Source organism: Pleurodeles waltl, chromosome 2_2 (assembly GCF_031143425.1).
Source record: "Pleurodeles waltl isolate 20211129_DDA chromosome 2_2, aPleWal1.hap1.20221129, whole genome shotgun sequence".
In the NCBI taxonomy this organism is placed as follows: domain Eukaryota; kingdom Metazoa; phylum Chordata; class Amphibia; order Caudata; family Salamandridae; genus Pleurodeles; species Pleurodeles waltl.
The window spans coordinates 613,994,460-614,022,411 of NC_090439.1; the positions used below are offsets into that span (position 1 = coordinate 613,994,460).

General features: G+C 45.9%; 1 protein-coding gene across 9 annotated transcripts in view; it reads right to left on the minus strand.

Moving 5' to 3' along the window:
• Positions 1-27,952, minus strand: part of PCMTD1 (protein-L-isoaspartate (D-aspartate) O-methyltransferase domain containing 1) — a 270,050-nt gene that overhangs the window by 229,013 nt on the left and 13,085 nt on the right. The window contains exons 2-4 of one of the 9 annotated variants that reach the window (XM_069220145.1): positions 18,261-18,324; positions 14,763-14,870; positions 3,150-3,253 (exon numbers count right to left, since the gene is read on the minus strand). The exons of 1 other annotated variant lie outside the window; for it this stretch is intronic. The gene's annotated coding sequence lies outside the window, so the exon portion shown is untranslated. Of the gene's footprint in view, positions 1-3,149; positions 3,254-14,762; positions 14,871-18,251; positions 18,325-27,952 lie in introns of all 9 variants that reach the window. 7 more of the 9 variants (XM_069220146.1, XM_069220150.1, XM_069220147.1 and 4 more) reach the window with 7 other exon arrangements.

The window sequence follows — 27,952 nt, forward strand, 5'->3', positions numbered from 1 at the left end:
CAAGATCAATGTCAAAAGGATGAGAAGCAGTTGTTCAACACTACAATACAAACATCTACTCACACCCCGGTCAGGGAGTTGAATCGGCCATTTGTTACTGGTCAGAGCCTTCACAGATGGGAATGCTGTGATCATCCTCACTCTTCTGTCTCAGGGTCCAGGAGCTTGTTGCTTATGCTTTGCCATACTTGGAGATCTCCCTCCACCTTGCTGTCTTGTCTAGTCAGCCTCATATGAATTTCCTCAGCCAACAACCATTCCCATACATCCCTGTGTCAGTGTGCTATCTCTGGGGCACGCTGTCCCATCCACGAGATGGCCCCCCTTTACCGGGCAAGTACTAATGTTAATTGCAAAATTTGTATGCCATCTTCCGGCCTTTGGGCTTTATGATGGTCGCTAACAAGCAGCACTGCGGGGTCGCCACCACCCAGAGGGAGGCGACTCATGCAAGCTCGTTTACCACCTGGCTCCAGAAGACCTTTACCGCTCGGCAGTCCCAGGCAAAATGGTGGAAACCTGCTCCCAGTCATCCACATCGGGGGCAATTATCAGGAAGAGTGCATAAAATGTGATTGAGAACCCTGGGTGGTCAGGTCTCTGCAGTGCAAAAAATTGTAATGTTCTAGTTTAAAGCAGCCACTGCTTGAAACTGTCTGTGTGAGCCCGCAGACAAATGTCCAATCCTCATTCCCCAGGGGTGCTTCCAGGTTCATATCCCAGGCCCTCAACTGGGATCCTGCCACATCTACACTCAGGGCCTTGTAGAGCAGGGAAATCAAGTGCTTATCTGATCCGCAAAACAAAGTCCCCAGGGCACTGGAAGCCCCAAACGCCAAAGGATAAGTGGGCCATGTCTGTTTGACTATCTCCGCCAAGGTGGCGTGGTTCAAGAAATGTCCCAGCACCGGCTCATACTCTGCACACGAGTCCTCAAAGGTGATGAAGGTCTCAATAGGACACAAATCTCCCAGTAGTTCTCAGCCCCCATCCCTCCATGCCTGGAAGGACATATTTGTAGCCAATTTTCAGACCGGCACCAGTATCCACACTGGCAACTCCCAGTGGAACATCTCAACACCATATTAACGAGTCATTGTCATATTTATGCAGTGTGTCTTACCACAAACTGCACATTGTCAGGCACCCCTGCTCCCTCTATTATCATCAACAGCAGGAGACCTGCCTCGACCATCCCTGCCACTCTGCACTTCTCCCAACTGTCCCCAGGCTCCAACAAACGTGCTGCTTGTGCATGGCATAGAAGTACAAATCCAGTCGTGGCACCTCTACCCCTTCTCCCCATATTGTCTAATCATCGTGGGCAAGGACACTCTGCTGCATCTACCGGCCAAGAACAAGGATTGAGTCCAACTGCCTGAACACTCAAGCCAGCAGAGGATAGAGAACTTTCTGGGAGACATACGAACAGCACAGCAGGAGCACCATCTTGGAGATGGCCAATCTGTCCATCAGTGAAAGTGGGAGTGTGTTCCAAAAGGTTACCATTGCTCTCAGTGCACCATTACACAATTTATGTTTAGGCGCAGCTGCTGTGCCCGAGTGTGCGCCACCATGATTCCCAGGTGCTTAGAATGGGGAAATTCCCAGTGCAGACCAATGTTAGGAAACATCTCCCCTGGAGTTCCAATAAGGGGGAAAAAGCAGGGACTTTCTTTAATTGATCCGGAGCCCCAGCAGGGTGTCCCGGGGGAAGCGGAGATAAAACAGCATTTCATCCATGTATAACGATGCGATGTGCTGGACATCACCCAATCTAATAGCCCAGTCCCACAATTCCTGCCTAGTTTAAACTTCCATGGGCTCCATGACAACTGCAAAGAGAAGTGGGGCTAGGGAGGGGCAACCACTCCTCGTCCCAGGACCCACTTCTCAGACCGACACCGGCCCACTCACATCCTGCTACTGGGTTCTGTGTGAAGCAGCTGGACTCAGCCGCAAAACTGTGGACCAAACTCCGTGACCTGCAGTACTTCAAGCAGGTATCCCATGTTCATGGTATCTAAGGCCTTTTCTATGTCAATTGAAACTAGGGTCATTTCGTCCCCACAATGCTTGATCTAGTGCATTACATGGGACAATTGCTGTAGGTTCATTCCTGTGTTGCGACTCAGAATAAACCCACACTGGTCCTTGTGGATATTAGCCAGCTACTTGCACAGGACCTTGAATTCTGAATTATTCATAGTGAGTGACCTGTACGCCAAGGGGTTGGTCATGTCTCCGCCCAGTTTCAATAATATGCCAATGTCTCCCTCACAGTAGGTGGCAGTACCCCCGTTTCCCTTGCTTTGAGGAAAATCTCAAGCCAACCCTGGGTGAAAACAACTGAGAACTATTAAAAGAACTTGACCATGGCCTTGGCACGCAACAGCATGTGCAGTGCAGAGTGCACTTTTTTCTAGTTCAATGAGCGCATCAAGTTCCCTGACAGGCGCCTCCCGAGTACTGGCAGTACTAATCCCACCAGAAAGGTCATATATTGATCTGGTGCAATACCTGGGTCAGCGGTGTATACCCATTTCAGATGGTCCTGAAATGCGGCCATAATTCCCACCTTGATTATAATATTAGCACCATTGAGTGGTCACTAAAAGCATTGTAGGGGTTGAAGCATGCTTTCTGTGCAGAATCCAAGCCAGCAGCCTACCCTACTTGTCTCCCTCTCTGTGTAGCTGATGTCTATACTGCTTTAAGGTGTATTTGTCTAGGCAGTCCCAAAGGTCCACTATCTACCTGCTAGTCTCCAACTCTCACCTGTGTATATCAGAGTCAACCTGGTACTTCGCCAACAACTCATCCAAGTCGGCAACCCCATCCTCAGCTCTGCGTGAAGTTGTTGCAGTACCCCACAAGACAAACCCATGCAGTTTCTCCGCAGCACCTCCCATTCATAGCCTTGTGTATTGTTGTGCCCCAGTGTAGGTCGAGCAGCAGACTAGGGAGTGATCAGACAGGAAACGTGCCAGGTGTGTCACCTCAATGCCCTGTGGGATCCCACCTACCGGGATTCTTTCCATCCTGCTTTACGTACAGTGTGTCAGTGGGTGGCACATGTACAGCCTGCGCATGGGATATCAGGCACGCCAGACATCCACCAGGCCCATGTTTATGCACAGTGAGCATACCTGTCATGTGGAGTGAAGTACCCTTCCTGGCTGTAGTTCTGTCAAGGCCCCCATCAAACACGCAATTGAAGTCTGCCAGCTACCAGGCACCACCAGGTCCTGCACTGTCATAAAGAAGGAAGTGTCATCAAGATTAGCGGCACATATGTTGAACACAGTCAGCGGCCTCCTATCTACAGTCCCATGCAGTAAAAGACACAGCCCTCCACATATGCTAAAGAGAACGGGGTCCCAGGGGCCCCTCTGGCAAACGTAGAATAGGAAAAATGAACAACCTGACCCCTCAAAGTCCTGGCCAGGCGTGTGGCCCCTGCATCATCGAGATGAGTGTCTTGTAAACACGCAACATTGATCTTATGCCTCTTAAAGAAGGCAAGCACCTCGTATCTCTTTGTGTATGATCCAAGGCATCTAACATTCCAAGTCAGAAGTCTAATGACAGCCCCCATCATCAGGGCAGAGGTCCTGTAGATGCCTCCCCTCCCTCCACTGCACAATGCAATCCCAAACACTGCATTAATGAAAATAAGACAAACCACTTAAACCAAACAACCTCCTCCCATCCTCAGACAAACATACTGCATCACAATGACTACATATGCCCATCCACTGCATGTGCCAGGACTTGAACAGCATCCCAGCAACACCAACAAACTCAAGCAGCTTCCCAGCCAGCCATGCATCCTTGCTCACAAAAACTGGAACGTGGCCATGGAGCAAGATTCGGCCCATAATTTCAAAACCAAGTATCAGTCCAATTCTGATCTGACACCTGTTGCACACCTCTATGCACTCCAATACAGTTGCATCTTATCTTCCCAGCAATACTTGTACAGAAACATTACTCTCTTATATATTTCTACATACAAAGAATCAAAACATTCTAGACAAAGATTTTCACATTTCACCAAAATCAATTCAACGAATATATGGTCTCAACACATTTTTTTTTCTCTTTGTTGTTTGATAAGACCTTATAACAAATAATTTAAATACAATCACATTAGAAATATCAATACATTCAATTCTTGAGGCCAGCTTTAATCATAATGCATAAAGTCCTTAAGCCAGCCACAAAACCCATCTCCAGGAGTTGGAGGGACTGGTGGATGGGGTCCTACCCCAGGACACGTTACTCTACGGTCCTCCAGACAAACAGGTGAGTACACTGTGGGCATGATGCATGGGCCATGAATGTATGGAGTGTTGTGTGTGTAAGCCACATATGGGTGGGCTGAGGCATCCTGGCCAGAGTGCTGCATGTATGGTGGTCAATGTATGTGCATCAGGGGATGGGAGGGATATGGTGGGCCATGAGTGTGACGGTCCAGACGGTTAACTAATTCCCTATTCTGCTGTCTTTTTCCTGCAGGTCAGCGCCCATCAGAGAAGGGGGATTTTGCATACCATCGCCAAGGAGGTGCGAACCTTGGTGGTCTTTGACAGCCGGAGCACATACTGCCGCAAACGGTGGGAGGATCTGCGCCGCTGGGCAAGGAAGATGGTGGAGGCCCAGCCGAGGAAGGGGTGCCCGTCGTACCCTGACCCCCTGATATTCCGCATCCTGGCAGTGGCCTATCTGGAGTTGGATGGGCGCTTGAGGGCATCACAGCAGCCACAAGGGGGTGAGTACAAATTCAGATTCATTGTGCGTGTTAAGGTTTTACCTGGGAGTGGATGTGGACTGTGGGTGCCACTAGGCCAGGGCGAACATGGCAGAGTAGGTCACTTGTTGGGCAGGCTCTGAAGCACTCCAACCCCAATAGTGATAGTGGGCATCTAGTACTGGTCAGGGCCCTGTTTGTTACAGGTGTGCAGCTGATGGTGTTAGGCATTGTACCCCAAGGGCGGATGACTAGCATTGTAACTGGTAGTGCATGGAATAGTGCATAGGGCTGTTCCCTGTGAGCTGTGTTCGCCAACGGTAGTGTTGTTGCTGGCATTGACCAATTGTATCCTGTGTCTCTCCCCCCCCTTTTTGTTTTGTCACGTTTTGTCACACTGTCCTTGAGTGCATTAGCATCATCTGGCGGAGGAGCAGAGGCACCGGCAACGGAGGGAGCTGCATCCCACATAGGCCTGGAGGCCGAATCCACCGACTGTGAGGGCACCAGTGGGACGGAGGGCGAGGGGAGCACCACGACGGGGAAAGGAGGGGACACCACAGACAGCGACTCCTCCTCCGATGGAAGCTCCCTGGCGGTGGTGGACACCTCTGTGCCCACCCAAACAACAGGTACAGCCGCCACCCACCTACCAGCACTGTCATCCCAGCAGCCCCTCAGCGTGTTTCCTGTGCCCGCTCACCCAGGAGGGTGGGCATCTCCTTCGCCCCAGGCACCTCAGGCCGTGCCCCAGTCAGCCCTGCTACCCTCAGTGAGGAGGCTATTGACCGCCTGAGATCCCTCACTGTTGGGCAGTCAACCATTCTGAATGCCATCCAGGGTGTCAAGAGGCATTTGCAACAAACAAATGCATACCTGGAGGGCATTCACTCTGGCGTGGCTGCCTAACAGAGAGCATTTCGGGCTCTGACCTCAGCACTGATGGCAGCCATTGTCTCTGTCCTCAGCCTCCCCCCACCAACTTCCTCTACCCAGTCCCAATCCCCTCAACCCCAGCCTATCCCAAGCACACCTTCAGACCAGCATTCACACAAATCAACACACCGAAGTGGCTCAGGCAAACAAGCACCACAATTCATCTCACAGGCACTCACACAAGCACCATCCCCATGCAGACACACCAACATCTACTGCCTCCACTGTGTCCCCCTCCTCCTCCTCGTCCACCTTCCTCCCAGTAGCATCTCCACTCACACCTGCATGCACCACATCCTCATCCACTACCTCCATCACCAGCACACCCATCACTACATACCCCTCACTGGCAGTCACCACTCCCACATCCATGCACACATCCCCTGTGTCCTCTCCCACTGTGTCTTTGACCCCTCCTCCCAAAGTACACAAACGCAAGCACCCACCCACCCAACAGCCATCCACCTCACAACAGTATCCAGCCCATGAACCTGCACGCAAACTCAGCTGACAGACACCTCCTACCACCACTCCCTCCTCCTCTACTCCTAGACAATCTCCCTCTTTCTGCCCAAGTGTCCCTGAAGCTTTTCCTGGCAAGCGTTCACCTCTTCCCTACCCATCCCCCCGTCCTTCCCCTCAGGCCAGGGTGACCAAAACCCAGCCCAGCACCTTTGCCACCAAGTCCACGTCCGCTGTGGTTCCTGCAGCTGTCAGAGCCTCAAAGGGGGCACCCGTCAGCCCAGCCAGTGTGACACCACCCCTGCCAAGGCAAAAACCATTCCGCCACCTGGCAAGGTGAAGAAGGGGATGGCATCCAGCAAGGGGAAGGAGCCACAACCACCCAGCAAGGCCACCTCAAAGACTGCAGCTGCCAGACCCAAGGTGATATTACCATCTGCCAAGGTGAGGAAGGGGCACAAATCACCAAGCAAGGCACTTCAGCCGTGAGGCTGCAGGTGTAGGCCTAGCGACTACCAGCACAAATGCCAGCACCGCTACCTGCACTGCGGCCAGCACTGCCAGCAGCCCAGTCGCTAGCACCGCCGCAAGCACCACTACTGTCAGCAGCATCAGCCCCAGTGGGCAGCCGTCCGAGGCTGCAGGAGAGGGGCTGGAGCCTCCCCCCACCACTGGCAGCACCTGCACCGCGGGCAGCACCGTCACCCACACCGCCACCTGCACCGCCGCAAGCCCCGCCACCTGCACCGCTGACAGTAGCACCACTGTCAGCAGCATGAGTCCCATGGGCAGCCGCCCGAGGCTGCAGGAGAGGGGCTGGAGCCTCCCTCCAGCACCGGCACTACCACCACTGTGCAGCCGTAGCTGCCCCCGGATGGACTCTAGCCCTGCCTCCAAGGACTATCAGGCATCCTGGTCACTGCAAATTTCGTGGCTCAGACACCCAGGTGAGGGGCTGTGAACTGACAAACCCCAAGTGTTGCACCACTGGGCACAAAGCCCCCTCCAGAACCAATGTAGAAATGCATCCACTCACCCTATCCTTGGCTGGATGAAGCTGACTAAGCACAAAGCCCCCTCCAGAACCAGTGGAGAAATGCATCCACTCACCCTATCCTTGGCAGGATGAAGCTGACAGGGCACACAGCCCCCTCCAGAACCAGTGGAGAAATGCATCCACTCACCCTATCCTTGCCAGGCTGAAGCACACTGGGCACAAAGCCCCCTCCAGAACAAGTGGAGAAAAGTACCCACTTGAGAGACTGTGGCTTTACACTCCCCAGGACCAGGCAGTGGGCAAACCACCCACTTGAGAGACTGTGGCTTTGCACTCCCCAGGACCAGGCAGTGGGCAAACCACCCACTTGAGACTTGAGAGACTGTGGCCTTGCACTCCCCACGACATCGCTGTGGGCATGTAGCCCACCTCCAGGAGCAGTGACATTGCCCCATCTTCTGGATGAGGTGCCCCCCCCCTTCCCTGTCCCCCTGAGGTGCCTGTGTGTTTTTGACCTGATGCCCCTGCAGTGTTCTCTCCGTATTGAGGCTGGAGTCAGGTGTGGGCTTGGCCTATGAGTTTTGGCTCAGTGGGCCACGGACATTTTGAATGGACAATGTACCGCCTTATGTACATTTTGTATACAGTATATTGTAAACACTGTTTTTGCATTTGTAACATATGTCTGACTATTTCCAACATGACACTCAGTTTACTCAATTCCTTTTGTCCTTGCGTTATTCCTGAGGGTTACAGGATGTATATGTAATGTTGATGCATGTGTTTGTGTGTATGGTGTTGGAGGTGGGAGGGGGGGGTGTTGCGTGTGTGTCACTCTCTTTCCCCACTCCTGAGTGCTAGGTGCAGTACTCACCGTGCTTGTCGCCGCCGCCACCACTCTTGGCAGATGAGAAGTTACACCAACATGGGTAACACCTGTAGCTCGGGCTCCATGGCGTCCTGGTTCTTCGTTGAATGACGAGAGGTGAGTAGTTTTCCTTCTGTGTACTGTTTCCACCATGCTTTTGATGGCGTTGGTACCACCCCGGAAAAGCTGGCGGATGGGCGGGTTGTAATGGGGTGGGCGGTACATTGTCTTCCGTCTGTCTGTTGGCAGTTACCGCTGCGGTGTTTGTTGCTACCGCAGTGGAGGTCCGAGTGTTAAAGTGGCTGTCTGTGTTGGCAGTTTCTGCTGTGGTTGTGATTCCATTTTTTTTTACCGCTGGCCTGTTGGCGGTATTACCGCAGCTTTAACACCGACCGCCTGGGTTGTAATGAGGGCCAAAATCTGCTACTTTTCTCAGGTCGGCTCAAAGGAGATATATGTCAATGGAAACAGTACCAATTTTGTGCTCACAAATGGTCTGAGAACTATGTATGGCTGCCAACATCTTGGCCCTGGTCGACTCCTGATCCCTTTCCAGAGAACCTTCCATCATGCTTGTTCCACCCTGTCGCATGAGTCTCTGAGACTGTTGATGCAGCATTGTATACTGTGAGATAGTGCTCGCAGGGTGGGAGCGTGCAAACCTGTCCTTGCTCATGGTTGGTTCTCCCCCTTCCAGGAGTGTCCTTTCAAAGTTCAGCAGCTGGTTCTAGTGTGGGTAGCCACTGAGAGTACTCCTCATGCTTCCTGATCCCAGTTCCCAATTCCAGGGCGTGCCAAAAGCCGTCAGTTGAGCACACCGGATGGTCCTGCCCTTGCACGGATCTGCTGGTCCCAAAAAGCAGTCCCCTCCAAAGCATTAACCAGTTCACTGGGTGCCTCTGCTCCTGCCACCCAGCCCTAGCAGCCACAGGGCCTGTCCTACCTACCTCACCAGTGCCAGTGTATTCCACTGGGCGCCTCAGCAGCAGGGGGTATTTTTCCATTGCTCCGCACATCTTTGCAGGTCAGTGGCTCCTCCCCAGGTCCTCCACGGTTATCTTCTCAGGACACCCCTGCAGCGGGCCCTTAAAGCCCCCATCCGGACCTTAAGCCACCCTCTGGTCTCCACCAAAGGGTTCCTCTCAGGCAGCCATCAGCATCAGTCTATGCACTCCAGGAGAGGGCGCTCTACGGGCGGCCTCCCCTCAGTGTCAAGGCGCAATGGTGCCTGCCGCCTGGCCCAACATCCAGACCCAAATGTGAAATCCCAATCGAGGTTGTACTCCACCTACCGTAGCTCGCGACTGAAGGCAGGGGTGCAATGGAGGGCATAGGGAGCCCCAAGATGAAAAGAAGTTGCAGGGCACCCAGCTCCCAGTGCCATGAGTGCTCTCGAGGGGCCCCTCAGCCCAAGCCCAGGGCCCCCACGTACTGTCAGGGAGACTCCAATGGAGGACCCAGCATTCTGCGCTGTGACCTCTATCGAGAGCGCGGCACCCGCGGGTGATTGAAGTTCATGCCTGCTGCTCAGCTATCCCTCCAAGAAGCCTGGCAGTGCTCCTCTCTTCATGTCACGTTACCTGGGCAGGCAGCGGGTCAATCAGGCTGCTTCCTTGGTGCAGTGTTGCAGGTAGGTCCAACTGCTTTCCTGGCGCGGCTCAGCACCACGGCCGGGTTGTCTCTAGATGGCTGCACCAGCGCTGACAGGGGCTCCAGGCAGCGGCCCACCAGAAGCTCAGTGCCACTTTTGATGCGTCACCCCCCAGGGAAGGCAGCTTCGAGTTCCCGTCCTCAAGTAGCCTTGGTCACGGCTCTCGCGATCCACGCTGCAGGGCCGCCATGAGCAAGGTGGCGCCTCGCACCAGTGAGGCGGCAGTGGCCGGCCTTGTTCCTTCACAGCGTGGGCCCGCCTCCTCGCTGTCCCTCGAAGCTTCTGCTGTGTGGCTTGTGGAGCTTGGAATCAGCATCCGTCGTACCCCCAGGTATGTGCGGTGCTTCAGGGGTGAATATAGCGGCCTTTTCAAGCTGTTTGTGCAAGGATTGTGCAGGATTACGGCACAGGCTGGTTGGGAGCTTGGAGGTTCATATCCCGTCGACCATGTTGCTTGGCCCTATCCCACTTACAATCATCTGTTAACCCAACTGACAAAAAAAGTGTCACTGTAACACTACACAGACTGGTACCAAAGCTAAAAAGGGACACTAACATGGGCAACAAATTTACAGTGCAATACTTTCAGAAGCCTGGCAGTATCTTGCAGCTGTGCAACACTCACATATCACCCACAAGCGACTATTTAAATGAGTTAATCAGATCAGATCAGAGCGACTAAGCTCAGCTTTCTCTTGTACACTCCCGATGTTAATGTTAACGTACTTTAGAAATGGGAAGAATATTAAACGTATGACCACAAGCAATTTAAAGCTTTCCTAAGAAAAGCTAAAGTATATGGACGCATCCCAAAAGGCTTGAAAATAAGTTGCATTCAACTGTGAGCCTTCTGGTTAGAGCACATCTAGAGTACTGGGCCCACGTCAAGAGACAGCATTTACAGAAGGATAAAGCCCGACCACATGATTGAAAGAAAGGCTACAAAAACAATGCAAGGTTTAAACAATAAGTCAAGCAACTCTTGACATCTTTGCAGTCCTTTATCCTGCCTAGAGATAAAAAAAAGGCAATCTACATAGTCCCTGACAAAAAGCAGATCACAATGTGACCCACATTTGGTGGATCAAAGCTGTGCCAACTGAACTGCAATGAACATCACAACGCAGTGCTTTAAATGGGCCGGTACTGTCTGGTACTGAGTACCGGCACTTTTTTATTTTGAGAGGGAGAGTACTGGCACATCTCAAGAAAAACTAAATACTTTCAATTGAAGAGCACCGGCACTTCTCACTTCCCTTCATAGGCTAACATTGGGGCTGCCCTCGTACATTGTTTGAGTGGTAACTGCTGATCTGAAAGGAGTAGGAAGGTCATATTTAGTATGGCCAGAATGGTGATATAAAATTCTGCTGACTGGTAAAGTTGGATTTAATATTACTATTTTAGAAATGCCACTTTTAGAAAGTGAGCATTTCTCTGCATCTAAATCTTTCTGTGCCTTACAATCCATGTCTGGCTGGGTTTAGTTGACAGCTCCTTGTGCATTCACTCAGACACACCCCAAGCACAGGATACTCCGTTTCACTTGCATACATCTGCATTCTGAATGGGTCTTCCTGGGCTGGGTGGGTGGAGGACCTGCTCTCACACAAAGGACTGCCACATCGCTATGCGCCCCTCTGCCCTCCCCCAACCCTCTGAACCATCTTCATGAATGGGTGAAACTTAAGAAAATGAGTATCTACAGGGTGCAGTGTTTTGGAAGGTATTAAGGTTTTGAACATCGTGATCAGAAAATTGGGGTTTACTCAGCAAAAGGCGCTAAAGTCCACATTGTGGGTTTAAATCTAATGGGTTTGCCCAGTTGAAGTTAGTGCAAGCCCCTAATGCTGGAAAGATCTGATCTTTGGAAGTAAGTTGCATTAGTACAAAAGCAGTACCATTCTGAACATGCTTTGACCTATATACAGCACAGACTACCTGGCAGAAGTACAGTCCAGTTGCATAATAAAAATGCTTCACCAACTTTAAATAAAAACTGCTCCACGAGTAGCAAAAAAGGAAGTAAAAAGTATACACGTCTGCGAGTAACTGCAACTCCCATGAATATCAGCCGTGGGAATAAACTTACAACTTTCAATAACATCACTTCCGCTGAAGCAATTCTTCTTTTTTTGGTGCAACTCAGAAATAATCTAAACCTAGTAACTGATTTCTTTATTTTGCATGGTATTTACTATCAACACCCTCTTAACCTACTCAAGTCTTTCCAGGTTTACATACATTAAACCAAAATTGGTTTTAAGGCGGGTTGGATCAGGGGAAAAACATATTGCAACATACCATTGCATTATTTGAACCCAGTATCAATATACAATACACCTAAATTACTTTCAAAGACCTCCATTCATTACGAGAAAGACAGTATCACCACCACTTTTCCATAAGAGGTGACAATAATCACCTATTTGTCTTTAACATAATCCAGACTACTAACAGATAATCGAGACTTTCTTTAATTGGGTTAAGATAATCGTTTTTCCACTGCAAGCCATGAAGGCTCTTAGAATGCTATCTCAAAGCTCTATTAACACCTCAAAAGCCACTCCCTCAATTGGTTTAAAATAAAAACCCTAAAACACAGATTCATCTGAGTAGGCATATCCTGCATAAGGTCCATTAGAAGTGCACCTAGCTCAAATGGTTTTGACACCATTATCTACCTTGTGGAGGGCTTACCAAAGCTTTCAATATTAAGCCTGTTTATCGTACTACCCCCTTAACACACCTGGACAATGTGGGAGACACTACAGCTTGAAAAAGAGGCTCGTATTTAGGAGCAACTGTACCGTAAATGTAAACCTTAATGCCTTGTTTCTCTTCTTCTATTACTAAAACACTTAAATGCATGATTTCTACTGCACTGGAAAAGTTGCAATTAAAACTGCTCTAACATTTGTTTTAGCTCTGCTAGAAAGAACTCAACTCGTACTTTCTGGCAAAAAGTCCATCCTGCCAAATCAAAGGTTCAGATATCTCAAACTCTGCGACAAGATAACAGACTGAGTTATATCACCTGCTTCCTCAGCTGTTCTTTAACCGATATTCGATGGGCATTTTAAAACAATGGGAATGTCTGGTTAAAATCCCAGGAAGACGAACACCTGTGCTGGGGAGTAACTTACTGCTTGACTCTTTTTAACAGCTTGCACACCAGAAGTATTCTCTCACTTGTGCCTTGTTAACAGATGCCTGCTCTGCATAGAGGGTTGAATGGAACAAAATTGCTGTTTGCGTTTTTCTCTTGAAATAACTGCTGAAGTTGCATGCGCCCCTCTTACAAAGACCTAGTAACATTAGATTCACTAGACTGTCCTAGAACTCAATAAGGGTTACCTGGCGCCAAAGACACCTTACTGAGATTCCCCTTTGATGCCAGAAATGTTTCACACCACTAATAGCAGCGGACCCTCTTCCACAAAAAGATGAACATACCCCTCAGTATTCGTCAGAAGATGAGGATCCAATGAAAGAAGGATTGGAGAGGCCCTGGAAAGTTGAAGGATATTCAGAAACCAGGTATGCATTATCCACTTCAGCATTGTGAGAGTCAATTCGACCCTCTGCTCTGCCTCCTGACTTGCATCACAATCTAAAGGCCATCCAGAAAAACATGAAAGTATTATTCCTAACCTCTTGGGGGGTTTAAAGAAACCGGTCTGTGCCATTCGCTTCTGGCTTGAGTCACCAACTTAAAAATCTGACCATTCGTCTGACGAACTGGGAGATGAAAAGATCCAATGGTCACTGACCCCACTAAAACTAATCACTCAACATTCCTTTCCATGAAATTTTGAGTGCACCAATCTACCTCTTGCTCAGCCCAGAAGATATCCTGCTACCACCAATATATTATGATTCTGGCAAAACAAGTCTTCTGCTAACTCTGGCAATGTCGGAGATTGGGTAACTCCCAAATGATTTCTGTACCAAAACTGCAAAAGCTAACCATTTTTAACAGCACACTTCACTGTACTTCGCCTGCCTTTGTCAGGGCTTTTATCGCAGAACTCAACAATAGATAACATCCAGTCCTTGTTGAATACTTTGTGTCCCAACTATCTTCAGAGACAACTGCATCTTTTCTAGGGTGGTACAGGTTACCACAAACTATGATATTTCTTAATGAAAGTGATCCTCAAGCAGCTGAACATGAACCAAAGAGCTGGTTGCTGACAAACCTCCCAAATTGGGGCTGATTTTGCACAATTCACGTTACCTAAAAAGCAGATGGCTCTGTTTGGGAAGGCAACTTTATCTACTACATCCGGAATTCTTGCCAAAAGCCAAGTGGTCATAGTATGTGTGAAACACTCTGGCTAGTCCCTTACTGCAGCTTGGCATATTGCTTCATAACGTATTTTGTACCAACCTCTGGTGTTGCAGTTACCTTGCAGTAAAATGTTCCCACTCTCAACTTATTGCACACGTCCTTTCCAAGAGTTTAGTTACCTAACGATATCTCTCTCTGCTGTTTTGATGAGATATGCTTTGCGTAACAAGAATTGAGAATGTGATATAGAGCAAACATTTTCATCTTGCATCTACAGACTGGTGATCATTTCCAGCTAATATTTTCTTGATAACTTCGAATTTCTTTGCGATTTGGTGCGCAGGTCTGGTTCTGCAGGGGCTTTTTCATGTCAAATCTAAGAGCAGTCAGGGTCAATCTGGAATGCCTAGTTGGCTCTATGAGTTGATTCTGTTTGTGTTTTTCTGTTTGGAGAATTCCTCCTGCAGATCGGTCCCACACCTCAAAGGGGCATTTTGAGCACCTAGGTCGAGTCTTTCGGTTTGTTCATGCCACTATTGCCTTCCACTCAGTGAAATACAATGAGCCACCCTTCTATATTAATCTGTGAACCGCTCTCTCTGACCCTTTTCCATCCACCGCAACTCTCTGCACCAGCGATATCCTTGCTTGGCCTGCAGAAACCGTCAGGGGACATTTTTATCCAGTGTCTGAAGAAATAGCTAGGTGCCTTTCTTGGCAAAGTATGTAATGTGTTAAGAATGGGCCACATGGTCTCTGACACTGACATATTAAACGAGTTACCCATGGATGCTCTCTTACTTCTTTAAATCTAGGAGAGGAGTGTGGAGTCCCATTCCTCTGAATAACTTTTTGTCCCCTGTGGTAGACTTGAAATAGGGAGTTCTGCAGTTACAGACTTCACAACACCTGGAAGAGAAGGAACAGTGAAAAATCAATACAAAAGAACCGGAGTTTGCCTCTAGATTACCCCTGCTAGGGAAGAGCTACCCATAATTCAAATTTTTATCCTATGCTCTCCGATTCCAAAAATGTAGTTCAGCCCACAATGTCCCTGTGCACTCAGACTTGTATGACATGGCTGTTCATCGAAACAAAGAGGGATGTTAAATGTAGACCCCATGCATCCACGTATAAAGAATTGTTTATTTGGCTTTGGAAAAGCGTTGCAAATTCGAGGCTGAACTTAGTACACTTACTTGGCAGCCCCCCAACTGACTGCCCACTGAGTGTAGGGATCCACTGGCCTGTTCAGGCACGTAAGCTGTCAGTTACACCCACTCTTCCATCTCAGACTGAACCAGTAGGTGTGATCATAATGAGAAATGAAACGGATAGGTGTTTTGCAGGTAAACATCAAGGAAAACTCCAGGCTTAAAGAAAATGAACTGAAAGAGGTCACAATTGTGAAGGTTTTGTGTTCCAATATAATTATAAAAGAGACAAATAATCATGCCTGTGTTGAGAGAAAAGCTGTCTTTTTCAGTAACACTGATTTTTATCCCAAAGGGATATACTTGAAGAGTCGGGTTTTACAGTAAACGATGATGCACAATTAAAGCTCATACATCCAGTAAATAATTAATCTAACTGGCTGCAATGACTGCCAATTATATGGCATTTATCTACAAATGTGCAAGATACATTATACAACAGAACTCAACATGTTCCCTGTCAAGCATCCACCCCCACCCCTTCATGGTGCCACAGGTGGGATCCCGTGAAATAAAACAAGAGCAAGTGCGAAATAAATCATGAGACAGTAACAGCCAATATCTCTCGTTTCTCAAGCATGCACATGAACTTGAACAATTGCAGAGCTGGCAATGGATCCCTGCTCCAAACACCTGTGCTCAGTTGCTTATTTGAATTCTGGTCATGGTGAAACCATAATAAAGTGAAAGAAACATAAGCAAGTAAGTTAGGGGTGACAGAAAAAGAATTATAGCAAAATATTGAGTACTGATGGAGACCTAGCTAACTGTAGTTTAAACGAGATGCTAAAGACTTCTTTAAAGGGATATAATATAGGCTAGACAATCTCTTTATGGTGCAAGCCTCTGGTGGTCAGAAAAACAAAATATTGGGAAGGCGAAAATATGTTTAGAAATGAGGAACCTAAATACAATAATTTGTATTCATTAGCACCCCTCCTAATACAAATGAAAGGCTGTCACCAATCAAAGTGCAAATGTTTTCAGTGAGGGACTTTTCAGATGTCTACTGTCATGCACACCTGCACTCCTAGCCCAGATAACTGAAGTCCTTTACTTTACAAGTCTTTCATTACACCTGGACAAGTGTCCCAACAGACGTTTATTTCTTCCGACATTGACAACAACGTAAGTCTGGCATCAAAGTGAAGATATTACCAGACCTTATCTAATCATGAAAAAGGAGCTTTTAGGGCCCTAATGAGAGGAGTTTAGGCCCCACCAATATGTCTGCTCTCCTGAAAGCAGAAATTCATTGGGCTGAAGCTGCGTGCTTCCACTAAAAAGAGTGCTTCTATTGCATGTTTGGAATTGTGGCAAAGCTTACACTCAATACAGAAGGACTGATGTTATTAGTGGCAAGCCAATCATTATAGCTATAAAAGGAAAACAAATGAATGATAAGAAAGAAAGCAATGATCTAGAAGAAATATTGGCTGTATTGTATTATGTTTTACAGATTTTGTAATCCCCGCACGGAAACAGAAGAAATCTTTTTAATGTCTATGGTCCTCAAGAAAGTGGCATAAATAAATAAAACGTCTGAAGCGTGGGTTGACCACATTTTAGTGTGACTCAAGGATACGACCCTGTCATGTAGAAGAGATACATATGTACTCTCCTGATCTGAAGGACAAAGGGATGTCCATAAGTGCTGCATAAATTGTTGTGAATGAATGCATGGTGCGAGTGATGTGTATGTTTGAGTTATGGATGTGGGTCTTCCGACAATGAATTATTATTATTATTGATATACTTGTGACTATTGAGATGTGTAAATTGTTGGTTTTATGTTCTGAGGAATGGTATTTATATTTGTTACAAAAATAAAGGAATGTACTTTTTAATATATATTTGGATTATTAGTGGATGTACTCCCAATTAGAAGAAATACAGGTTGAATGGGAATTTTGGTGATATTTCACTTTCTTACCCCTTTCTCGAACCTACAACAACCTTTGTGTAAGTGGAGTATCATTTACACTCTACTTCCATCCACGACAGAGTACTGAAGGCTATAATAGTTCAGTCAACATCAGTCACTGGTTCTCTTGCCCCGTGAATGGTGGGATTTTCTGAGCATACGTGTACACCCGCCAGAAAATATGGCTCAATTACAGACAGGACTGGTTGGCTAGTCCTTTACTTTTTAATTTCTTAATTTCACAATTTCCCTTTTTAGGTCAAGCGTGCAATCGCCTTGACCTGCTGTAAGTCTTTTGAGCTTTTAACTACGCCCACCACACGCACATCACCTCCACTCGTTCGTGGGCTTGCCTTTCAAAAATCTTTTGTTATCATTGGTAAATGCTTTACGTTTGTCCGTCCTTGGGGAGGTTTTGTTACCACTTTGCAGACTGACCCTGTTACACAGATAATTGCACGACTGCCGATACATTTGACTGCAAGCAAACTTATTTTTAGGTTGAGCGTAAGCATTCAACCGCGTGTATACGTATGGTTTAAAGTGATTACATTTGTTGGTTGCAGTGTCCTTTAAAAATTCTTCCTCGTTAGTGGTCAGTTCTGCCTTTTTCTCCCTCCTTTTTCTGTTTCAGAACAGTGACCAACTACTAAATTATTCCACTTTGGTTTCTTTACTTGTTGCAGTGACGGACTGCTTTGGCATTTCTTTAGTGCTTGCTTTTCACAGTGGTTTTTTAGGCTTGTAGCTGCCAGCATGTTATTGCAGCATTCCATTCCTCCCACCTCCTCCCATGCAAGCAACAGAGGTTTATTCCAGTGCTGTCCTCACCTGTCCTAAAATAAGCTTATTTTACAACAGAAATGTCCTGTCATTTAGCTCACTGCTCACGAAAGCCACAACATGCCCTTACTGGTATAATGTAGCTAAACCTAGAAGCAATGATGTGAAACTTGCTTAGCGTTGCATCTGGAGTCTCTCCTCCAGAGTCCCTTCCTGCCAGCACTCAGGACATTGCACACAGGCTTTGCTAATCTCCTTTATTGGGGCCATAAATCTTCTCAGTCTGCTCGGCTATTGTTAACTTCATTGTTAAAATGCAAGGCAAGAAGGCTTGCAAGACTTCATTCTGTTAAAATAAAAAGAAAATACCTGTCCAACCTTATTTTCCATCTTCTCTCCTCAAGGACGTGTGATTTCTGATGTCAGTAGCAGCCAGTGACCACTAAAATATGTCAGGTAAAGACAAAATTATGAGACAGAGTTGACCACTTTATACAGCAAGAAAAGTCCAGTTATGAATTTATAGTACCAATAGCTCTAACTCAAGAAAATGCAAGACCTATTGCACTGCAAGCGATTGTTCGTTTTGTCTCTCTCCTTCAGGCTCATGCTCATGGAGGCCATGGCGCTTTGAATCAACTCACTTACGTCAACTGTTTTATTTTTCATTTTCAATTTAAGTGGCAAGAAAAGTTCAGTTAGGAATTTACAAAGCTAATAGCTCTATCTCGAGCAAATGCGGGACCCATTGCATTGCAAATGCTTGTATTTATTTGGTTCTCTAATACTTTTTCTTAAGCTCAAACTATAGCTCTCCATGAAATGCTTAAGGGTCACTTGCTTGCCACTCATTTCATCTGCATGGTTATTTCCTCTAAATCAGATGACCATTATGGAATGCTGTTGTCCATAGTGTATCTTTTCTATTTTACCATTTCAATACAGCCAACACATTGGCCATAAACGGGGTGGCCATGCTGGAGCTTTAAAATAAAAAAAAGGCTAATTACATTACAACTGCAAGACAGACACCTGCTGTTAGGTTTAAGTCACTATTGCAAGCACATTCCCACCACGTTTTAGACAAGAGCATGTTTGCTTTTAACTACTTGTATTCCTTTATTTTATCTTGCATAGGTTGTTTATGTGTGAGTTCTGTTGTAGTTGTGCCAGTGGGTAAATGCAAGAATGGGCCACTGAATCGATAAATGTATCTGAGTGCAAAGATGAGTGAGAGTGCATGCATGATGAGTTAATGAGTAGTTAAATCCATCAGTGACACAAAAGGTACTTTTATTCATAAGCCAGCCCTATTGGCATTGCCAATGCTTGTTTACCATTTACTGTACAGCATGCTCGAGGGGATGGCTGTCATCTAATATCTTCAAGAGGAGACATGAACTAGTGGCCGAGCTGCTGCTTTTGGAACCTGGAGACCCAGGTTCGAAGCCTGGCTTCAGTGTTAAATTCAGCGCTGTCAGATTCTGTGCAAATCAGTTATCTCCCAGTGCCTAAATGTGTATAAAATGTAGATCATTTCCCAACCCCTCATGTAATGTACAGTATTCCCTTGCTTCACAGCTAGGTTTGGGTTATACAAATATCAATACATACACACAGGGTGAGTGTGAAGTTCATCAACAATTCATGGATTAAAGCGGATCTGAGCAAAGTGGAAGAAATAGGATTAACTAATGAATAATATTCAAACAAGTTGGAAAGAAGATTAAAGTATTTAATCTGCATAATCTTACTTAAAATGGTTATAATGTCGGAACATTTTGTGAAAACGGCAAAAGACACACCTAAAGCAATAATGAAAAACAATAGTTCAGATGTTCACTGTTCACTCCATCTTTTGTGAACAAAAGAAGTACAAATGTTGCCAGATGTATATATAGCACCTCTTGAGGTGTCTTTTGAATCAGACAGCATGGTTTGGGTGATGTGATGAATTCCAGAAAGCTTTTCATTAACAGAAGTACTGGTGAAGCCAGCCAGCAGTTATGCCCATGGAAAGCGGGTGCAACTGTTACATTCCTTTTCATTCTATATTACAAGCATGTGCCACAAAACTGAAAGGAGAAAAAGAAACAAATCATGCTACAGCCTAAATGTGGGGACCATATGTTCATAATAAAAAAAAATGAAATAAACAAACATTGCAATTCATTTTAATGGATCAATGTGAGCCCAATAAGCAGTTATACGTAATGCACATCATAGACAAGTAGGATTCTTATTGGTGCAAAAATAAGGTACTATTTTCTTTGTATTAGAGCAACCTAAAGACACAGTTCAAATAAACTAGAATGAATAAAAGAAACTTGTGAGGCAGTGGATTGTTAGTAGATTTTAGCATTCAGTGCAAACTCACTGTTAAATGTCCAGCCATTTGACAGATGTTTTTAAAATAGTACGCAGTGCGTTTTGTTTTTAACTTTATATGAATTGATTCCGATGTATAACGTGATACTGTATGTGTCCAATTATTTAAACTTTCCTTCATATTTGTGCACTTTACCACTTTATGCTGTTGGCACTTTAATGGACTTGATTGTCTAAATAAAGAATTTTCAAAATCAAAATATTAGTTGGGGTGATTCTGAGACTTCTCCAAGTAATAATGTCACTATTGCGCATCAGGTCCAGTTTTTTACATTATTTGAACCTTAGCTCAGTACTGGGCACCTGTGGTACAGATGAGCCAGGCTTAATTCAGAGGAAACAAGTGTAAACCATTTATCAGTAGCAAAAAGTTTAATAGGTTGAGAACACAACACAATAAAAATCTGACTCCAGTTTATAAAAGTAGTATAAATTTTACAGAGGCACATACACCAAAATAAAAAATAAAAAACAAAATCGGGTCAGGGGATCCGGAGATATGATATTTAGGAGTTTCTAACACAAAAAAGTGCCAAGTGTCAACCATGGGTATCAGCTTACACTAGACTGGGACAAATTCAAAAGTTAAGGCTGACCATGTTAGAGAGTGGGTCCGATATGGGGACCAGGTTCATCATTAAGGAAAGTTTACCATCTGACTTAGTGTATCTGGATAAAAATGTTCTTGACAAGTTTGTGAGGAGGTCAGGCTGGCCGGAAAAGCCTGAAGTTTGTGCCCAGGAAGGTCTTGTTGGCAGTTGCCTGTTTCTTGATGTCAGTATCAGTGGAATCCCTCTACTTTTGGATTGGAAGTCACACTGCTTTCAGCGAGGCCAGATAGCTGAACGACACAGGTGATTCATCATCATCAGTCTGGTGAAAACCTCTGGTTCTTTTTTCAAAGAGTTTGAAAATGTTTCCAAGTGTCCACTTTTGCAGTTTTGAGGGGGAAAGAGTACACTCTAACACCAGCCAAGGGCACAGGACCATTTGGGCACCACTTGGTGGTGACTGAATATCCCAGAAGCCAGCAGCACGGTCTAGGGCAAATCCAGTTGGAACTAGTCAGATGGGCTCTTTTGTTGCAGGATTCCTTCAGCTTTTTTTGTTTCTGGAGCTTAACAGGAGACTACTCAACTAGCCCTGGAGACAACTTTTCAGTCCTGGGTTTAAATGGCAGCAGGCCAGTCTTTGGTGTTTCTCTCTACAGGTAAAACAGCAGGCTCAATCCTTCTTCTGAGTTCTAGTCTTTTGGTTAAGCAGGTGCAGTCCTGCTTCAGTTGTCCACAAGTCCAACAGCGTTCTGCGAAAGGTAGCTAGGGGGGCCAGTTTTATGCCTAGCACTAGCTTGTGAGTGGGGGTGACTCCCTAACCAATAGAAAAATAGGAAAAGTTCCCAAGGGCCCCATCTGGTCATCACATCCTGGCGGTCTGGCCCTATACAATCCCACAGTGCCCAGCTCTGCCAAAATCTAACCATGGCAGAATCTTCCCTGGGTCAGAGTTATGGATGTCAAGTGAAATGAGAAACTCCCCTTGCAAAACCAGTTCTGGGACTGGGCCAGAACCCCTTCCCCACCCCCCAATCCCCCTGATCTCCTCGCCGGGCTTGGTGCCACTGTGGCTACTTAGACAATGGCAGGGGCATTGTAAAGTTGGTGGCCCCATTCCCCATATGCCACCCTGACAGGAGAAGGTTACGCCTCGTTCCCTTCAAGGCTCTTTTGTTCCCTATCCTGAGAGGGATTCCCACATCCAAGCAGGCTACCTGGCGACAGTGGGAATTAACTCAAAGTGCAGCAACAGGATTTAGGCAGAAAAATGTAAGCTTTCTAAAGTGCCATTTTCAAGATAGTAATTTAAAAGGTCACCTTACCATCAGATTGGCTTCTATATTGTGTCTAGCTATTCCCACGCCAAGGTTATACATTATAAGATTTTATAAAGTATTATAAAGTAAACTAGTACTTTGTCTGGAAGAGCCAGCCTTGTAATAGTGAAAACAACGTTGGAGATATTTCATTACCAGGATATGTAAAACTTAAGTGCATATGTTTCATTTTTCAAGTACAATGCACCATGCCCTTGGGGCACTCAGGTACTACCTCAAAGGTAGGTTTTGGCCTGGCAAAACGTTTATTTTGCCAGGTTGAATTTCAGTTCCAAAACTGCACAATCAGACTGCAGGGGCAGGCCCGAAGATATGTTCTGCAATGTCCCTTCAGTAGTTGCACAATAGGGGTTGCAGTCCACTAGTGACATTTAAACTTACAAGCCCGGAGTCCCATAGTACCATTTACTAGGGATTTACAGTCGAGTTAAATATGCCAATCAGCAGTAGCTAATTCTACATGTTTTTAGGGGTCAGCTCAAATGCAATGGGCACTGGACATCAGTGCCCCAGTTTTAAGAGTCAGTAAACCAGCACTACATCTAGCAAAAGGGGGGGGGGGGCGGGGGGTGTAGGGGTGATCATGAAAAAAGGGCTTTTCTCCCAAAAATTAAATACAAAAAGGACAAGAAATGAAAAGGGTAATAAAAAAAAAAGAAGAACTACTGTCATTGCAGCGCCACCAGTCTTGACACTAAAGTTCACTTTGTTTTCATACTTACCAACATTCTTTGTCCAAAAGAGAAGGCTTTTCGTCTTTCAATATTATTCATTAGCACAACAATGCCACCAGAAGATGATACAATATGGGCTTTTTCTTATCAGTCTAAGTAGTTAATGGCAAAAAGCCAATGTTAAAAAAAAGTATTCCATATTGGAAATTCCTCAATTTATTCTCATTTATCTGTTACACTAAATATAATATAAAGCTGCTGTGCAGCATGTCTCAACCTCATTAAGTGCCATGGCGTTTTTGTAAATAGAACAAAACCCTGCCCAAACTCCCTTCAGTTCCCAACGATTATGGCTGACACATGCCTTATTAGTTGTAGTTCCTACCAGTGCCAGTGGGCACACGCATCAATGCTGTTGTGGTGCATGGTGGTCCCGGGGATAAGACAATGATGTGCCCCAGAGGTATGATCAGCAGCTCTAACTATGGAACTAACCCACTGGCTCCAGAGGTAGCAGGGTAGCAACTGACAGACAGATCAGATTGCTTATAAGTCAGATCTGTCGCTGTTATCTATAGCTGTACCTAGGTCTAGGCCAGCGTCTTTCTTTTTACTTAAGCGAAGAGCTCAGAAAGCTAATGCACCGGCACTGAAGAAAATGTTATCAGATTGCAGGCCAGATTTAAAAAGCCATAGGAATGCGATGCAAAATCGGTGCTCAGTAGGAATCGTGAAAATGTGTTTGCATACTGCTGAAATCAGTAGGTTTGCAAAGTTTGCTTTTTAGGTGGATGTGCCAATATAACCAGACAAAATGTCACCACTCGTGGTGCAAGAAGTCAATAAATAAAGTGGGCTGACTCATGGTGTATGCTGTGGTGGGTGGAAGCAAAATGTGATTGACAGTTTAACAGACCAACAGAAGCAGAGGTCTGACCCAAAGCACCTACATAGACTGTAGAGATCTTCAGGGCCATGCATTTTTTTAATGTTACTTGTGTTATCTGCATAGTTGTAGCAATTGGCGTTCAGTGACCGAAACAAGTGTGGAAGGCGGGTTAGGGAGATGGTGAATAATAGAGAACAAGTGATGGACCCCTTGAAAGGCGCCACAGACTTGGGCATGAGGAGCTAAGTGATGGGTGGTAGGTATACTACAAACTGCCTTTTTCTGAGAAGAGTCAAGCAATGTTAGAGCATTTTCACATATTCCAAGATGATGGAATCTTGGTAATAAAGTGGTGGACAGTATCAAAAGAAGGCATGGGAAAAGTTGTATTTACGCCAGAGTAATTGTGATAATTGTGCATTACTTTTGAGACACAGAATTACTGAAAACTACACAAGTATGCCCATTTACGTAATTCTGCAAAATTTCAGGCAAAAATGCCTACCCAACAGCAAAAGAACAAAGCTGAAGCAGCTGCGGCTGCTGCTGTTCTTAAAAGCTTAAAGCGCCAACTGGGGCAATTGGTCGCACTAGATCAGGGTACACCAAACGTTCTGGCCGACTGCAATGGAGCACGGGCCCGCTATAGGAGTTAACCTTGTCCCACTGAAAGACTACATTGACATCAAAGATCCAGTGCAAAAAGCATGCCTCTCCTCTGTTTCCTTGTGCAATGGAGTAGAGGGGTGCACTTAAAGTCAGATTACTCAACCGGAGGGATATCCGAAGGATGGCAGGCTGGTCCAGCCCTCTACAAAACAGTTTAAGTCAGCGATCCTATGGTGTACAGAGGGAGAGGCAAAGCAAGCTCACTCCTACATTAAAATCTGCCCAATGGCCTACTTATCTGGTGTCCCATTGTAGCTCAGTGGAAAAATCCTCTTAACCAGCAGTGAGAGTGAGTAGGATAGAAACTCAACTATTTTTCTTTGCCAAAATTAAGTCAAGTTTGGGGGCTCAGTAGGGGAGCTGTGACTTAGGGCACATGATGAGACGTGTGATGGTGGCATAACATGGCCTAGTATGGAGCAAAGAGGACAGGGCCTAAAAAAAACAGTATGATAATGGACTGAACTGAGTCTATGTGACTGGGGATGAACCAGCGGACTAAGTAAGTGGCAAGAGTATTACATGGATCAACAGCATTCCATTGATGATGGAGCATTGGTGTTGGGATTCAGGGCGAGAACACAAGAAAAAGCTAGAGATGTCATGACACAGACCAACGAAAGGTCGAAGGAGCAGTCTGCAATGTTGGTGCCTGTAGTGACAAGTGGGTGCACTCTTCAAAGAGCATGGGATTTACTGGCTGCGCTGCTCAAAGATCAACTAGGCAGCAGGGAGGTCACCCAGATTCCCCTGCATGGAGACAGATGGTGCAGTTTCCCACAGCCAAATTTGAGACAAGATGTGACCCAGCTGCCTAGAAGGCGCATGTATCTCCATTTCCATGCTAAGCAATGGAAAGTTTAGAAAAGATCTTGGCCAACAGATTTTAAATCTGCTTTGAATCATGAGGATCAGTCCGGATTCATGCCCCAGAGGTCAACAAAGATGATCCTTTAGAGACTTTACAACTGCGTAAATTGGGTGCCTAATATTAAGGAGCCAATCAAATTCATTTAATTGAACACTGTAAAAATGTTCTACTATTTAAAGTGGCACTTGCTGTTGTAAGTTTTGTAAAATGGGAACTATGGCCTAGGCCTTCTGAGGTCAATTAAAACTGCAAAACAATTGTGTTTTTGCTGGCCAAAGAGCTGGCTGTGTGATGGGTCGGGATAGATCCACAGGTACATATTCGTAGGTGGAGAAAATACTGCCTTTAACTCTATGCAAATGGTCTTCAAACTTTTTAATGCAATGCCCCACATATAAAATAATTTCACTAGGTCCCCCAGAATAACAAACTTATTTTCTCACAATACTTCTATTAATATCTGCCACTCTGAACATATTTTAAAGCATTCAAACATTGCAGACATGTGTAGTTTACCCTTTTTTTTTTATTTACAAACAAATACATGATTTCCAGCATCCTTTTGGCAACTCAGTATCCCCTAAAAGTGTAGACGTATCCACAGAGCAAGGGACTTATGAGGGTTACTTGGATCTCCCCCCCTACCCCACACACACACACTCTTTAACACCTCTAGCACTTCAGCAATAAAAAATATTACTGATGGCCCCTTACAGAGTGACTCACTGGCACTGAGTTTTTGTTCACTAAAAACATAGCACTATATCCCGCATGACATTTGCCTTGGCTGCCCAGGGCCATCATAAATGCCCCTCTTGTCAAGGGACCCGCGATACCCATTCCCGAGATCAATTCGGGCACAACCAGGGGAGAGGGCCATGCTTTAAGACCTTTACTGTATGCTGTGAAGCTTCGGACGGCGTCTAATTTAAAATGAAAGGAGTTTTCAAAATATCTGTAGGCTTGCCATGCCCTGGACAAGCATTTGGGGGAGAGAGTTCGTTAACCCTGGAGCGTTTTGAATAAGGATTGTTGATAGTTGTAGTCAAGAGCCATTTTCAAAAGATGTACAAAACCTTAATAAATATTTCAGCAATCCCCTATAACAAAACGAAGGGCAAAATAGTAAATAAACCTGTGGCAAGCAGAGGAAACTGATCTTGAATTGGGGACAATGGATGAGGAGAAAAAGCTCTTATGAATTCTGGAAAGAGTGCAGTAAAACCAAGTCGTAGCCTGGTGCAACCCAAAATACTCCACAGGGCACACACATGTGGGTTAAGATATTTTTAAAAAACATTAAAAAAGCGTGGTTGGTCAGGTATGTCCAAGAAAATTTGACAAAAATGCATGGGACTTCAACACTGAACCTTTATTTGGACTGCTAAATAAAGAAACCTAAAAGTAGAACTGTACTGAGGCATAAGGGAGGCAGTGGTTCCTTAGAATGAGGTTGATCTGAATGGAAAACAACCACTTAGGTGGGAGACTTCTGAAGGCCTTACACTTTGTGGTTAATAAGCCATGACTCACAAGATAGGTTTCTGTTCCTTGATTGGAAGGAGAAAAAAAAAAAACGTCCAGGCTTTCCCAAGGGGCAAGCTCCTCTGGGGCTGATGATTTTGCTACTGCGGTGATGCACAGTTGGCATTCTCAACGTTTTAATAAGGCTAGCTACTGGGGCTAAAAACTAAATCTTTTTATTTAGTCCCAAGTCAACAAACACGTTGCAAATCATAGAACGAAAGTTGCTTTACTTTAGAATCAAAGCTGATTCGCACCTCTAGAGTGAATACTGTCTTTAATTGTCTAATTCTGGCACCAGGAATTTCCCTGCGAGCCATGGAGGCTGGTTTAGGATCTGGTGCAGCCATCCCACCACCATGACGAAGCCTCTACTTTCGAGCACTCTGGGATTAATTTTATTGCTGTATAGAGGGCATTCTGCTGTATTGCTAGGGATGGCTGCTGATCCTAGTGGCTTGGCCTACTCCTCATTCTGGTAGACAGGCCTGCCTGTGCTGCAGCACTGGGTGACAAAAGACACGTTGGAGGCCATTTGGGGCTGGAGACCAGATGGCTGTCCCTCCTCATTTACACCCCTCCACTGGTAGCCTCGTTTAAGGTGCTGCAGCACTGCATGGCCACATTCAGAGACACAGGGCTGGTGAGACTTGAGATGGGCAGTTTGCCAGAAAAGTGCATTGACAGATCCAGGCCATGGAGCCAGATCAGAAATTGAAAACATTTAAAATGATATGTAGATATATCATTGTTAAACACAGTCACTGTCGGATCAGACTGGACAGCAGTACCCTTGAAAAGGATTGTGGCATTGTTCAAAGCCACACCAATCGGGCTCCCCTTCATGTGCTGGTGGGGGGGGGGGGGCAGAGGGGGGTTTGCCATGCATGAGACAGAACTCTGCCCAGCACCAACTCCCTACGCATGCCGAATGCACCACTCTCATGCTGCAAGTTGTACCCAATCAGTCCATATACTCATCTTAAATCTACTAATCTTTTTATATTCTGGGTAAACAGGGCACTGCCCATTGGAAGAGCACACTACCCAGGTCAGCAATCGGGACAGAAAATCATCTTGCATGCTGTGGACTTATGAGGATTGGCACACTGCAACACCGAAAGATTCAGAAATGCCAACCTTTGCCCCAGCCTGCAAGAGTAT